This window comes from Amblyomma americanum, chromosome 1 (genome assembly GCF_052857255.1).
Source record: "Amblyomma americanum isolate KBUSLIRL-KWMA chromosome 1, ASM5285725v1, whole genome shotgun sequence".
Lineage (NCBI taxonomy): Eukaryota > Metazoa > Arthropoda > Arachnida > Ixodida > Ixodidae > Amblyomma > Amblyomma americanum.
In genome coordinates this window covers 332,131,983-332,147,215 of record NC_135497.1, presented here as the reverse complement: position 1 = coordinate 332,147,215, position 15,233 = coordinate 332,131,983, and positions in this window count along the sequence as shown.

The following is a 15,233-nucleotide window of genomic DNA, read 5'->3' as shown; positions in this document are numbered from 1 at the left end:
GCGAGGACAAGAGAGGGACACAGGTCTAGCGCTCGTCCTGTGTCTCTCTCTTGTCCCCGTTTGTCTCGCGCTAAGCCAACCTGCAAACCCACTCCTTTGCGGGCGTCTCTTAAGGTACCTTGGATGTTATGAATTGTTCTGTGCAACCGGTTAGCGCCAGTCTTCGCCAAAAGAGACAGGAACCAACTTTTGCACTGTGCTGTAGAGTAGCCCAAAGGACTTGGCGGGAGAAATTAGTTTTTACTGATCGTAAAGTTCAGAAAGAAGATGTCTGTTAATATAGAAAGCTAGTTTATCATACATGAGCGCATACATGAGCGCAGAAAACATATTCTAGACTTCTTAATATTCTATTTTCTGACTTTATATATGTAACATTCTTTTGAACATCTGCAATTCTTTTGTTTTGGTTAAGATATGTTTCTTTCTTAAGCAACGCGCGTTTTCCTTTTCATTTAAAGGAGAGCTCTATAACTGGGCTATTATATGCGGCAAAAGAGCAGTATATTTAAACTGATGGGTGGAATTATTTTTACACCCACCACCGCGATATGGCCGATACGAACCACTTCGAGGCCATGGGTAGCCGCCAGGGTGTCGATGCGGTACACAACGCTGGGTGTGTTTACCTTTTGAGAAAGCTCCAGCAGTTCGGCTGATCAGATGAGGAACTGCACGAGTCACAAATGCTGAAGACAACCGGTTCAATTTCAGCGTAAACAATCATATCGCGTTGCCATGATCCAACCTGAACTTGCTCCTCATGAACACAACACGGAACACCTTTCTTTGTGAGCCAAAGCTGAATATCAGCTTTGCGCGTAGACTTGGGTGCTTTCTCAAGAGCCACGCTATGATATGGAGCATTGTCCATGACGACAATGCTAGTGGCCGGAATGTTTGTCAAAAGCTTGTCGGTGAACCACTTCTCAAAGTAGTTGCCATCCACCTCAGAGTGGTAGTCAGCGTGGCTTCCCTTTTTTGCTCGGAAGAACTCAGCAGCGTCTTGCACGAATCCTGTAGCACTGCTCCCAGCATGTATGTACAGGTGCGGCCAAAAGTGAATGGAGCACGCTATTGCTTTGTAACATTTTTCACTTGTTTCCTGATTGAGACTGGCACTTGTGATATGTGGAGGCTAATAGTAGACAATAGTTCGCTTTCTCATGAACAAATAATGCTTCCTCATGTCCTATAGGAAAGGCGAGATTGCAATTAGAACGAAATGGAGTGCTCCGTTTACTCATGTCGGAGCCTGTATAAGGATCAAACGGGCCCCTTTGCCCGAATGCGCAGCCAATCCCGTTGTTAAACCTTTGAGGAAGGCATCCTGAGATGACTTCACAGTCTCCTCCTGCCAGACATTCTTTTGCATGCCCTGCGTTGACCCAGTTTGCATCTAGGTAGATGATGCATCTGTAAATGCGAAACAACCGAGTGCACTAGTTAATGCTTGTAAGTAAACAAACACACTGTAGCATGTAAGTAGGCAACGCACTGCAACAAACACGCTGCTGACCACTGTCTCACAAACTTCACCGCAAAGAAAATGGTGAAAAAGAATTATCTCGGCTTTATTGCTCCCTTGTACGAGCTTATATTTCGCGCCCAGGCGGCATTTGGTAGCCAGTTTATATTCACTGTATGTTTGCATGGTGTAATTGACTAATTCGGCAACATTTAAAATCTCTACACTTGCGGCGATTGCGAACAAAAATTGCCAACGTTCGCAGCAGCATAGCGCCAGTAACTGGCACCAGCGGAGCAACGGGCAGCGTACAGTGGGTGTTCATTCGTTCCTACGATGACGACGAGATGGCACTACACATTGCTGTGCTACGACATTTTTGGCACTTTTGTTGTTTTGCTTGCCGCACCAGTTCGGGTTTAGCGATTAAATCTGACCCATACAGACACGTGCCCCACCCAAACGTGGCGCAAAACTGGCTGTGAAACGTGACCTCTATGCAAAAGGTCGGCAACAGCAACATATTTAAGACGACTTCTTTTAAACGTGTTATTCTGAAGCAACACTCACTGTTACGACAACGAGGTTGCAAAGTGAACATCAAGCTCTATATGAAACCAGTCTAAACGTGCTGCGTAAGAAAGTAAGCAAGGAACGACTCGTACGTGCCCTGTCCTCGGAATTCCTTGATAGCCCGCAGGTACCTGGGACGCTGCAGGCAATGATGCCACTTCGTTCGATCAGCGCAAGGTTCCGTCTTCTTTTTTTCAAATGTGAATCTGATGTCCTTCATCAACCTCCACAAAGTCGTTTTCTTGAAGTTCTGCAGGTCGTCGTCCTCACTGACAGCCTTTAGCACACGGTCGAGTGTTGGGACTTCCCTCTTCGCGTACATACTGTTCACTTTCTGACGGATGGCATGGACTGTGTCATTCTTGACTGTTCGCGAGCTTGAAATCTTCACATCGCGAGGTCTTTTCTTCGGAGACGCCAAAGGCCCACACAGACGCTCCGCCTTGATTTTGGCAACGGTACGGGGAGATACTCCGGTGTCCTCGCTCGCAGCACTCAATACTTCCCGAAAAGACTTTTCCATAAAACGGATCCTGATACGGGAGTACACATTTGCAATTACTTGCTTGGCGTGCCTTGACAGCTTGGGTGTACGAACCTTCGAGAAAATGAGTAGAGGAGAGGTGGCCGGGGTCGCTGATCTGGACTCCATTTTCTCAAAAGTGAAAGGGAGCCGGAAAAACTAAACACGGTGGCCAGGGTTGCGGGGACAGCGAAAACGTGAAATGGAAAAACATGACAAACGCAAAATACGAAATCACGGATATCGATCGACTCGCTCGCAATAAGAGCGTTTCTTGTCACGCTGATGACAAATGTATTATCCACGAAGCCTGCCGGCAAAGCATTTGTTATTTTTCGCTCACCACAAGCAACGCACTATTTTGTTTTGCTCAAAAAAGAGCGCTGGCTTTGGCAGCGTTGCACGTGATGTATGAAACGGAGTTTAGCTCTCTCAATACTGCGCAGCAGTAGTCGCTGATTCCATGCATTAAACAGCGTGGCGTATACACTGCTAAATATTTTTAGTGCGCAAGCACTTATGTCGTAACTCCCAGGGTTTCAGCTGTGTGTGCCAGTGCATGTCTGTGAAGCCTCTGAGTAACAAGTGTAACTGGTTCACTGGGTCAGTAGGCGTCTCAATCGCGCGGTGAGTAGGCGGTGGTGTCCACCTACGAACTGACGCAGTTATGCGCCTTTTCTCTACACGAGAGGGAGGTTTGGACTCTGTGGATTTTTCAGAAAAGAAAGATGCATAAATAGCTCCCTGGCTCAGTAGACCCCTCAACTGCGCTTTGAGGTACGTGGTGGTGGGGACGCCGGCGACCTATCTCTCCAGAAGGAGTGATGACGCCATTTGTGTGCCGGGTTTCGGCCCCAAGTTTCAAGTGTAACTGGCAATGGGTCAGTGGGCACCTCAATTCGCGCTTTGAGTAGGCGGTGGCGTTCAGCTACAAATTGAGACAGTTATGCGCCTTTCTTTTTCTCAAAACCAGCCGAAGCTTTTGACTGCGTTGATTTCGAGGAAATTAAAGGCGCATAACTTGCTCCTTGCGTCAGTGGACACTTCAGTAACTTTTTAATAAATGTGGTGGTGGCGTCCACCTGCAAAGAACCGTGCTTTAACACAGTATTTCGTGCTTAACAATTCTAAAACGGCGCCATTTTTAGGCAAAAGCCTTACAAGCCCCATTACGAAAAAAGCCGACGATGTCAGTGTACAGAGATGGAACAAAAAGGGATGTTCTCCACGCCAGATGGTCCATGTGGATTGCTTAGGACTAAGTTTGATTACGGTTAATTTGTGTGGATTATGGGCGGTTTCTGGTGGATTGCGGTGGATTAATAGTGTGTTGGTTCAATTAACTTGGATTAGGGTGGATTGTGGTTGATTAAGAGTGCAGAACACTGAATTAAGTTGCAGTAGGGTAGATTGAGTTGGCTTATGCTGGGTTAAGACAGATTATAATACATTTCTTCAGCCGAGTGGATAAAGATGGATTGCAATGGGTTGGGATGGATTAAGAGGGAATTACATCGGGTTAAGTCGCAGTAGGGTGGATTAATTTGGATTGTGGAGGAATAATAGGGAATTATATTGTGTTGCGTAGCAAAAGGATGGATTAAGTTCGAGTAAGGAGGATTGTTGTGCAATAATTGTGTATTCTTTGATTATGGTGGATAGTGGTGAATTAAGAGTAGATTTCATTGAAATAAGCTGAATTAAGGCGGATTGTGACGGATTGTGGGTAGACGCAGATAGCAGTGGATTAAGTGTGCATTACTTGAAGCAACTTGATTAGGATGGATTGTGGTGGAGTAACAGTGGATTACTTTGAATTCAGCAGCAATATGTACATTGAGTCGGATTACGGTAGATGACGGTGGATTAAAGGTGAATTACATTGGATTCAGTTGCAGTAGAGTGAATTAAGTTCGATTACGGTTAAGCGTGGTGGATAAATAGTGGATTACAATGTATTAAGTTGGTATATGGTTAAGAGTGGTGGATTAAGGTTGGGTTAGATTGGATTTACTGGTAAGAGTGGATTACGGTGGACTGTGGTGGATTAAGAATTGATTACATCAAGTTAAGTTGAATTAGGCTGGATTAACTTTGAATACTGTATATTGGGGTAGTATGGATGGATTTTGGCGGATTGCGGTGAATTAAGAGTGCAATAATTAGTATTTGGCTGTATTAAGAATGAATTACTTTGAATTAAGTTTCAGTAGGGTGGATCAAATTGAATTACACTGGATTATGATGGATTATGGGTAGATTCTGGCGGATTGCTGTCGATTAATGACGCGTTATTCTGAATTAAATTGAATTAGGGTGGATTGCGGTGAATTGATGATTATGGATTTTATGGCGCAAGGGCATCTACGGACAAAGAGCGCCATGGCACAACGTATTTTCCATGTTCTTAAGGTGGGGTCAAAGACCCATTTTCCAAGCATTTCAGCCTAAATAAGCCGGGCACCAGACCAGGGGAAAACTTGTACCCATTGTATCACTGGGGGTGCCCGGTGGCACTGGGGATCGAACCCCGCCCCTCCCACATGTGAGGCGGATGCTCAAGAATGCGCTGAATTAAAGGTAAATTCAGGTCAATTAACAGAGGAACGTTATGGATTAAGATTAATTAGGGTTCATTAAGTGTGGATTACAGAGATTTGTGGCTGGATTAAAAGGAAATCTGCTTTCATCTTCACAGTAGATAAGTAGTCTTAAGTGCCGTCCATAATTTTATTTGTCCACCTCATGCGCCATCCAAGGTGAAATGTCAATATGATTTCCTATTTTTTATATCCTTAGCCTCTTTAACCTCCTTTTCAACTCGTGAAAAGGCAGTTTGTAACAATCAACTGTTGCCAGGCAGATTTCGAGCAACAAATATTTCTAGCATCACAGATGTTCCATTTATGGGGGCGTATTCTGATTTGACTCGTCATATAAACTCCAATGTCGTTTTCTTTTAAACGGGCTCTGAAACACCTTCCGAGGAGAGCACATCAACTCGCTCAGACTGCACTCAATTGTCATGAAAACCTGAGCCAAATAGCACACTTTACACGCAGCAGAGGACCTTCAATCACGCGATAGAGTTGGCGAACCCTTCCCGGCGACGTTTTAATGCTCGTACTCTCCTTCGTCACTCGCACCTGCGTATACCAGTTCACAGATGGCTATTGGTTAGATTCTTTCAGACTTCAGGCAGATACCATGGCCGCGGTCAATAAGCCGCGTAGCTACGACGGGTCAGGAAGCTCCGCTCCCAGAGGTAGGGTCGGCGGAGGAGCGCCGACCTCCCAGTTTGCAAAAAGTGACGAGAGGAGAGGGAAAGGCGGGAAGACACTGAAATTCAAATTTTGACTACAGATAACTCAGCTTCCACAAAGCACATTAAATATTTTTTTACTGCACAGTATTCGTGAAGCGGCGTGCTTTAACATCCCAAGCATACCGAAACTTTATTAGAGCCCCTTTCAGAGCCCCTTTAAAGCTTTGTGCTCTTGGGGAAATTAGTCAATTCCTTCATTAGTTGACCTTCTTAACGAAGAAAGGACATTTTTATTGACACAAGTACTATGCTAGGTTAGTGCATGGTTTGCGATTTCAGCACCGGGAGGACAAACATCGCCTTCATAGGAAGCTCACGGGATCAGCAGTACTGAAGCAGACCTCAATCCTGCATGTTGTGTGTAATGTCTTGAAACTGTGTCTATGCTTGTGCGTACTCAGTGCTACATCTTAAAGTTGTCATCATCGTTTCACAACGTCTCCTATAGTTTCATGGTCTGGAATAAATTCTCTTTCCTCTCTGACCAATATACACTTGCTAATAAAGTGCTACACTCTTAGGTGGTAAATGCTATAAATATATATACACAGACTGAACGATACCGCAAGAACATTTCAATCATGTAACTTCCTTGCAATATAGCTGTTGGAAGGAGTGGCATGACCGTATTGTTCTCGATGTATGAGACTCTCTTTAATTCATAGGCGCACTCCTCTGCTGTCCCACCCGAGATGCACTAGCTGACCATATATGAGGAACTTACTCTAAAATGCGAGTGGTACACTTCCCGCGTGCTCACTCTTCCTTGCGACGCGAGCAGAATCAAAGGGCCGGCTGTAAAAAACCACATCCTAGTTCGCGGAATGAACGCGCTCGCATAATAAACGCACCAGTCTATTTTGGCTGCCAAAAGGTACACTTTTTCCCCCAAGCGTAATAACGCACCCCTCTGTTTAGGCACGCAGACTGCTGATGAAGATATTGAATGTTAGCAGGAGCCCCTTTTTGTGGCGGTGAAACAGCTACACAAGATGCTAAAGTGCTATCTGTCGAATGTTAAGAGGTTATATACCTCATCCTAAGGGATGAAGCGGCAAAAAGCACGTTCCGCGAGAAATCCGAGAATCAACCCAAGCCACATGCTGTCTCTAAGGGTTCTCTCGATCTAGCATATGAAGCATTCCAGCAACTCGTTATGTTGGGTTTTTGCACTGAATACTGTCAGTTGTGTTAGAGCAAACTCCAGTGGTGTTGTCTTTGTACAGATCATGGACCGCGCTACACGTCCTACTCCCGCGGGTCTAATATAAAAATTATCGGCTACATTCTCGAGCACGGAAACTATATGGAATAGTGCATCTTGTTTTATCCTGCTCAGAAATTCTTGAAAGCACAATTTTCAACGAGAATTTGTTTATGAACGCCCTTCTTTCATACGTTGTGAGATTCCACTACAATAATCAACATATTCGAAGATTTCATCTGGGTAGGATTGCATTTCTTTATAATACCGTTTTTGATATCGTCATAAACGTCCCCCAATTGTTTTCTATGGCAGTCTCAAGTACTCTGTAAATTTCGGTGTACGCTTGCGGCATCTCGTCAGACAGACTGTCCAGGCGCCAGCACCCGGTCACAGCAATTCCCTGTGGTGCCAGGGGGCCCGTCGGCAGGGAAGCATTCGCGCCTCCGTTGAAATGACAAGTGTAGCGGATTGACTGGCGACTGACGGATCTCGAGAGACGGCGTTGCCTTTGCGCATGTCTACGGGACGACGCCGGAAAGTGGCGACGTCGCGGACACCGGCGGCTAGGGAGCCTCGATGCACCGGCGGCAGATTAGCTTTAGCGCGAACTTCGCTTGCAGATTGGCAGTGTCCTCCGCCGTCAAGAGGGCGCATAGGGTCTCGGTCGGCCAGGCCCGGGTATGACAAAACAGGTGTACTCGCGGGGACGTGTTCGAAGCACGAGTCGTTTTGTCAACAAAACAAGCGGCAAGTTTTGGACCCCCTTCCCAGCTGCTCCGCCGCTGGGGCAGAGGTCACCGACGTGACGGGTTTTCGGGAAAACGGAAGGGCTGAGAAGGCGGCGGCTTATTGCGCTAGGCAGAGGGTCTCTACCAGGAAGGGCACATGGAAACTATGCTGACAATTCACCTTAATAGCCTTAGCGTTGAGAAGAACGGGCGCGATGGCGGAGCGTAGGCGACACTCTGGGGGTCTACATGAGCCCCACAGAAGTAGGGTCGAGTAGACTGTCGGGCTGGAAACCGGTTGTCGGGCTCGTGTATACGCTAGGAGGTCGAACTATATAAGCGACTGTCGAGTCGAGCTGGGCCAGCCCGACCGCAGGGGGTGGGTTGGCTCGGCTCGACCTGGTTTGCCGCGTCGGCTTAGCGCCTCCTCTCCTGCCTTCTCTCTTGTCTGGCCGGCACTGCGCAGGGAAAACCTGTTTCCATGTTGTTGTTGTTGTTCTTGCCTTGGTGACATGGCACATACCCACGAAGGGGGATTAGCCAGGGTTCAGTGGGGAGGCCCCATAGAATAGGGTAAACTGGTGTCAAGCTATTGATTGTGCCTTGGGTGAAATTTCAGAGTAATTTAAAAGAAAAAGATGAAACAAAATATCGGGAGAGAATATCTGAGAATTGCATAATTAAATATGTGAAAATACGCAAACGTTCTATTAAACGCGGAAATTTTGTAAACAATTAGCAAGGCAATCTGCCGAGGGAGAGTTATGGCGTTCCATGCAGCAAGAGGCCAATCGCGTGGATGCTTGCGAATGTGCGATGCGATTGGATGCAGTTGGAATGTGGGCTGGTCCTCGAGGCTTTAAAACGGAGCCCGGGAGTCCAGTCGGTTGTTCTGAGCTATGGCTTGAGGTATAATTATTCGGCTATGCCTAGCTAGCCAGATCCATGTATCTGTTTCCATCACGCCTGGGCGTTGCTCCTCTTCTAGCCTCCGCGCGTGGTTTCCTTGCTTGACGCTAGGGGCAGCGGCGATCTCGGCCCGACGGTCGGGTAGGGCTGGGTCAGCCCGACATTTGGTGCGCCCCGACTCGACCCGCAAGGACGGGCTCATGCAAACAAGGCTGCGGGGCGAAAGGAAGATTCGGTGTCCTGGTGTTTGTTTTCCTTTCTTCCTAAGAGAGGGTTTCACGCATGCTGTGGAGGCTGGAGGGTAGGACTGCAACTAGTTTGACGCTCTTGTTGCTTGCATGTATGTCGTGGGGGAGAGTTATGTTGTTCCATGCAGCAAGAGACAGATCGTGTGGATGCTTGCTGCAATTGGATGCGATTCGATTGTGGGCTGGACCTCGAAGCTTTAAAACTGAGCCCGGGAGTCCAGTCGGTTGTTCTGAGCTATGGCTTGAGGTATAATTCTTAGGCTATGCCTAGCTAGCGAGATCCATGTCTTTTTTGGCGTTCCTTGCTGTAAAATTGTAAGTTATGTACATAAACTTCATTTAATCTCTTTGTCTCCTTGAAAGGTGTCCATATTCATAATTCGTCGTCTTTCATCACAGTCTTGGAAGGGGCGCACCTCTGGTGCAAGCTGCTACGTGCTCAAATTAAATCTTCATCATCGGGGCAGAAAATTCACTTCCTCTATGCGAGCAATGAATACATTTTTGAAAAGACGATCGTCTTGCTCATCGGAAGATTGGACCATTGCCTTCGATATTGCCATAACAGTACATTGCAATTCCACATTTGCCTCACAACTAAAATTGATGTCCAAGAATCCTGGACTTGAGACGGTGACTCATACCGGATGAAGCATTTATTTCAGCACCCTACTTTTAGTCGCATTTTTATAGCTCCACAATTTTTCCGAATACTTTCCCCCGCTTGATGAACGCAGTCGCCAAAAGGTCAGTTATATTATTGGGGAAAGAATTCTCATTATGCAAGCAAATACAATATTTCGGTTTCGCTTATCTGGTAAGCCCCCGAAATGACCTTGAGAATCAGCGTTCTCATCACGTCATGTGTGACGTCGTTTCATTCTGACCAATCAACGTGTCGCTTTGCACCTGCATGGTGTCTTGCATCAACAACACCGATGCCGCATAAGCGGAAAACGCGGCCTTGACAGGTGTATCGCTGTAAGGCGACAGGGTTGGTGCCAGATATAGTCGGACTGTGACGAAGAGGGGCTCCATCAAGTGCCGTATTTGATGCACGATTAAGAAAAGCAGAAGCCAGGAGAACTACTTTTAATCTACACGATTTTCGCGTGGTGCACTGATTAGATGTGGCATGAGCGTATCGGTGTTTACGCAATGGAACTCCATTCACTCACTCTATACGTTCTTTCCATTTCTCTCGTAGTGCTCTTTATTGAAATGTCAGGTCACTTCTTGTGGTCTGACATTTAAATTGGAATAGTCCAGCTCAACCCCAACTGTGTAGCGGCATTCCACCCACGCTTTCTTTTCACGTGTCGCATGGCAACGATCGGAATTCAAGCGTGCGGCGTTCCAATGTCGTTGGAGGTTTAGCGCATCGCATTATCGAGGGTACTGATAGGGGAGAGGGAGCAAGTGTAGAGAGTGCATCCTTTATCTATCTTCCGACAACCGCGCCGAATCTGAAGACGAGCTTTATGCCGAGCTTGAGGCCTAACACGCAGCAGAAGCTCAGTCTGAACCTCTAGAAAATATTCCGAAACTTTTCGTCCCAACAGCATCCAGCGCCAAAATACTTTCCTATATACCCTATATCACCGAGCGGGGTTCAAAGCAGCGCCAGCGCCGACAGAACAGCTTCGTTTCTCGATCGATGCCTCAGACCTTTTTGCCATCGCCACAGCATTTGTTTTGCATTCCATGGATAAAAATTACCGTCCTAATCCGTGGTACTCCTAGGTTACTCCACTGCAGGAAAGCGTGCGTGCCGTTCAGTCTGTTGATCCCATTCTTACACAAGGAACCACACAATGAAGGCTGTCAGTAAAGAAACCTGTATCCGCTTGCTTCGTTACGTCACTTATAAGCACACAGCTATGGTGTAGCATGCATGATATGTCTTCTTAGAATCATCGCCTGCTATCGGCGTCTCGGCGCAAGCATTTGTTTTTAATGTAATTTACATTTTAATTGTGTCACGCGTTTCAGGTGTGGTTCCTCTGGCGGATGCAAGGCCGGAACAAGGACGCTAGCATTGGCTCAAGCATATTTATAGACATTTTATGCACGCGACTAGCCAACCAGGTAAACAAAAACTATCACACTCTGATAGAGAGACCCGAACACCGAAAGCACGTGTGAGTGCGGAAAAGAGCCCGTGCGAGGGCGCCTACGAACGTGTGCTCGAACGCAACTGCGTACGCATCAAAGAGAAAGACTCTGGGCGTTTCAAAAGCATAAAAGGCCGCAATGAGAATTTGATCTTAAGCAGCATTGACTCCCCGCACCAAAGCGCACTGTTTTTCTGAACAGTGGCATCGTTGAATCGGCGATGGTTCTCCATTTCAGCCCATCATGTGGCTTTTCCCCAGGATAAACAGTCCCATCAGCTCAAAAAAGAACGCACTGAATCCTAGAGCCATCACTGTAGCCTCTAGCGCTATGCGCTTTCTAATTGGTAGCCTATCGAGCTGCACATCTTAAATCGTCGTCTTCATCATCGTTCGAGTGTCGTTCTGCGCTTTCAGATTCTCTGCGGCAGTTGAGCTCCAGCCGTAGCCGTGTAATGGAGCTTATTGAGGCTTGCCTATACACCCAACGGCAGCCTTATGTAACCGCACAAGAAGGTGAGAAAGTGGCCTAAAGCGTCACTGAGGCCGAACAGCTGGCGAGGGCTATGCAACTTCTGGAAGCGAAAGCACGGATGCTGAACGCGCTACCTTGCGCGAAAAAGATGAGCGACCGATTGCAGCGGCACGTAAAGCACATAAAGGGCGCTGCACGATCGTTTTTTTTTTTCGCGTGCGCATGCGTCCTTGCGACTATGAGCACGGGCGTGCGAGGGCGCATTGCGGATGAGGTGCTGTATGATCAAGTTTGCAGCATGCGACCGAGCGGACGACTCCGGCGTTCTGATTGCCGCGCTCGTCAGTGCCGCCCGTGCGGCAGCACAGGCATCTGTCGTAGCGAAACACGAAGATATCTTGCCGTACGAATATACACGCATTGATATTGTGGCTCACCCGAGACATGTTTAGCTGTGAGATTTTTCGTAGCAGGTAAAACACCGATCGGCTGTGATAGCCGGGAATTTCGGCACGGCCAATTCTGACGTCCGCGAACAAAGTCGCAACAAACTTTGCAACACCGCAGGCGAGGTTCTAAAACAGCGTCGCGGGAAACGATTAACGTTTGCGCTATTTCCACTTCAGAAAGTGAAAAAAAAAAGGCATCACACCGCGATCGTGACACAACTCGTTCGACCGCTGGTCGGCCAGACTCCGCTGAAGGCCATCCATATATGCACCGTTCTAACTACGATCTAACATTTTTGCCTCTTAATATTTGAAGAGTGCCCCTATTGAAAGTTAGGCTATACCCTAACATGCAATAACAACTTCAGAACGACGACGCGATTCGTATCGCGAATTCTCAGAGCCAAGGATACGGGACTAGAACAAGCTATGGGCTCCGTGCGCTGGTATGGTGGCGCCAACAGCGACCAAATCGCCAGCGCCGCCTCACGGCACTCGCCGCGTTAACCGGACGCTCAGTCACGGCCGGTCTCTCGAGGGCAGAGCGCGCGCCCCCCTCCGTGGTGGCCCTGCGCATTCCTCCATGCCCGATGCGTTCGCGTCAGCCCGGCCGCATAGCTGACTCACACTGACCGCGATCCCATCCTGAGACAACGCCTGCTTCTCTGCGGATTTCAACGCATTGAAAGCCTTGACGCCACCACTGCTGCATTTCGTTTCAATTGCTTTCAGGTTGGGCTGATCACCGATTCCGAGCAACCATGGTTATGTAGCAGTCCCGACGGCACTGCAATATCCGGCAGCGCAGTTGAGGTTATTGAGATTAATTAAGTGCCTTTGCAGTTTGAGAAACAAGTCTCTGATTGACTCAGATAATGAAATCAGCTATCTAATTACATCCACTGTGACATCCACTATATGAATGGTCGGCTAGAATTGCGAAAAACGCAAACTTACTATATATAATATATATATATATATATATATATATATATATATATATATATATATATATATATATATATATATATATATATATATATATATATATATATATCAGATGATAGTGCTCTACATCCATCCTGCAGGATTGACACTGCTTTACTTTGTGTATTCCCCTCAGAGAACAATAGCTCTAAGCATACAAAAAGACAATGGGTTTCTTGCTGATTATCTTCCACAGTTAGAGGACTTTCATTTCAGGAATTCCATGAAGGCACCAATTGCATGAATTATTTTGGTCGCATTTTTTTTGCAAATACTTAACTCTAGAAAGGCCGCCGCGGTGGCTCAGTGGTCGTGGTGCTCAGCTGCTGACCCAAATGACTCGGGTTCGATCCTGGTTGCGGCGGTCGCATTTCGATGGAGGCGAAACGCTAGAGGCCCGCGTACTGCGCGATGTCAGTGCACGTTAAGGAACCCCAGGTGGTCGAAATTATCTATAACCTTCTACTATGGCGCCGCTTATAGTCTGAGTTGCATTGGGACGATAAACCCCATTAAAATCAAAAGATTAATTCCAGAAATTAAGGGTTTAGTTATGTTGTGAAATCCAAGAAATATATATAGGGAAATTTGAACCACTCTCTATTTTCCTTTTTATTTGTCCAGAACAGGATTTGAGATCTCAGAAATGGAACAACTAAAGATACAAAATTTTAAACCACTGTAGAAATTAAAATGATGCAAATAAATACACAAAAGCTTACATAGAACAATGGGAAAACGACATAAGCACTCTCACAAGTAAGACGTCGCTCTCACAGCATACACACACGCACGAAAAAAAAGCTAGAAACAAAATTGACACGCTGAAGCAAAGATGCGCATAACAAGCGAAGACTTAAACTTCCGATGAGAGCTCCAAGAACTTCATTTTAGACTATTTCCTGTGACTGACTGAGCGCGCATTCCTTCCCTCTACATAAAGACATAAAGCAACTCCTACCAATGATGGCACGTTCAAAACACCCCAGTCAGTGTAAATCCTTTCCCAGTTCACAACCATGAATTTAATTCCACAGTGCATTCATTTCCAGCAGACCCTCTGTGCATGAGCGAGCGTGCACGATGTCCAAGGAAAGCCTTAAAAATATATTCGGTACCTTGACTGCAGTGCTTTTATAGCTGTTATGACATTGGTAAACACAGCACTATGTGGAGCACCCATAATTATCCGTGTGTTTTTGCCTTCGGACGAAACACCTCATCACTCGCCTCGCTCACTGCGAACTGAACCAGAGAGCTGCGTTGTCTGCGTCCGCCTTTCGCCACCGCTGTTAACCAGGTGGCGCCACTCGCGCGCGCCGAACTGCAGCGCACGGAGCCTATCGGTTAGCAGTACAGTCATATTCGATCGTTTGTAATTATAGCAGGGAAATTCACATAGCTGATATTAGGCAAAGGTTAAATCACCAGTTATTCAAACTAGCGCAGTGCAGTCTTTTTACATATATTTTAATAGCCTTTATTTTGCAGCTTTTTTATTACCATGCACACTTTAGTTATCGTATATAAACGATGGCTGGTACTGTCAAGTAAACAGGTCTCCTTGTTGTCTCCCCACTTAACTGTTTTTGCAAAAGACACTTATCTATTCATCGATATCAGAAGTGTATGTCTGAATTGTGCATGCATTAAAATTCCATATTTTAGCACGCTGCTGTCGAATACGAACCCAAATACACGAGAAAATTATGACATTCCTAGTAATTTGGAATATGTAAAATCAGTTGTAGCTGCAGCAGTTTTGCATTTCACAGAAGAGTGACCGTGCAACGCCACTGCTTTCTCTCTGTAATGTTATTCAATCTGTTAGAAAAGCCAAAAATGAAATAGCACAGCGTGGTGACAATTAAAGGGGCCAAGCCATCTATCAGTGCACTGAAATGCAAAGCTTTGTTTTTTGCACAGTGACAGCGGGAGACCAGTTTTATTTTAGCAGTGATTCATTAGCTTATAATGGATTAGAATTGCACAAGCTAGAATGCCGCAGTGCAAACAAGCCTCGAGAATTGTGCTCAGAGCCAGTCAATGGTGACACATGCAGAAACAAGCTGGCATGTTGTCTGTACAACTCCGAAAAATTCTGAAAGTGTCCATGTTAATGAAAACAAAGTGTTTGCTTAGTAGTTAGTTAAAGGTCATACATATGCCTTTTACCTTCAGTGTAAACATAACATGATGTGGGAGTTGGTAAACTGGCTTACATCTG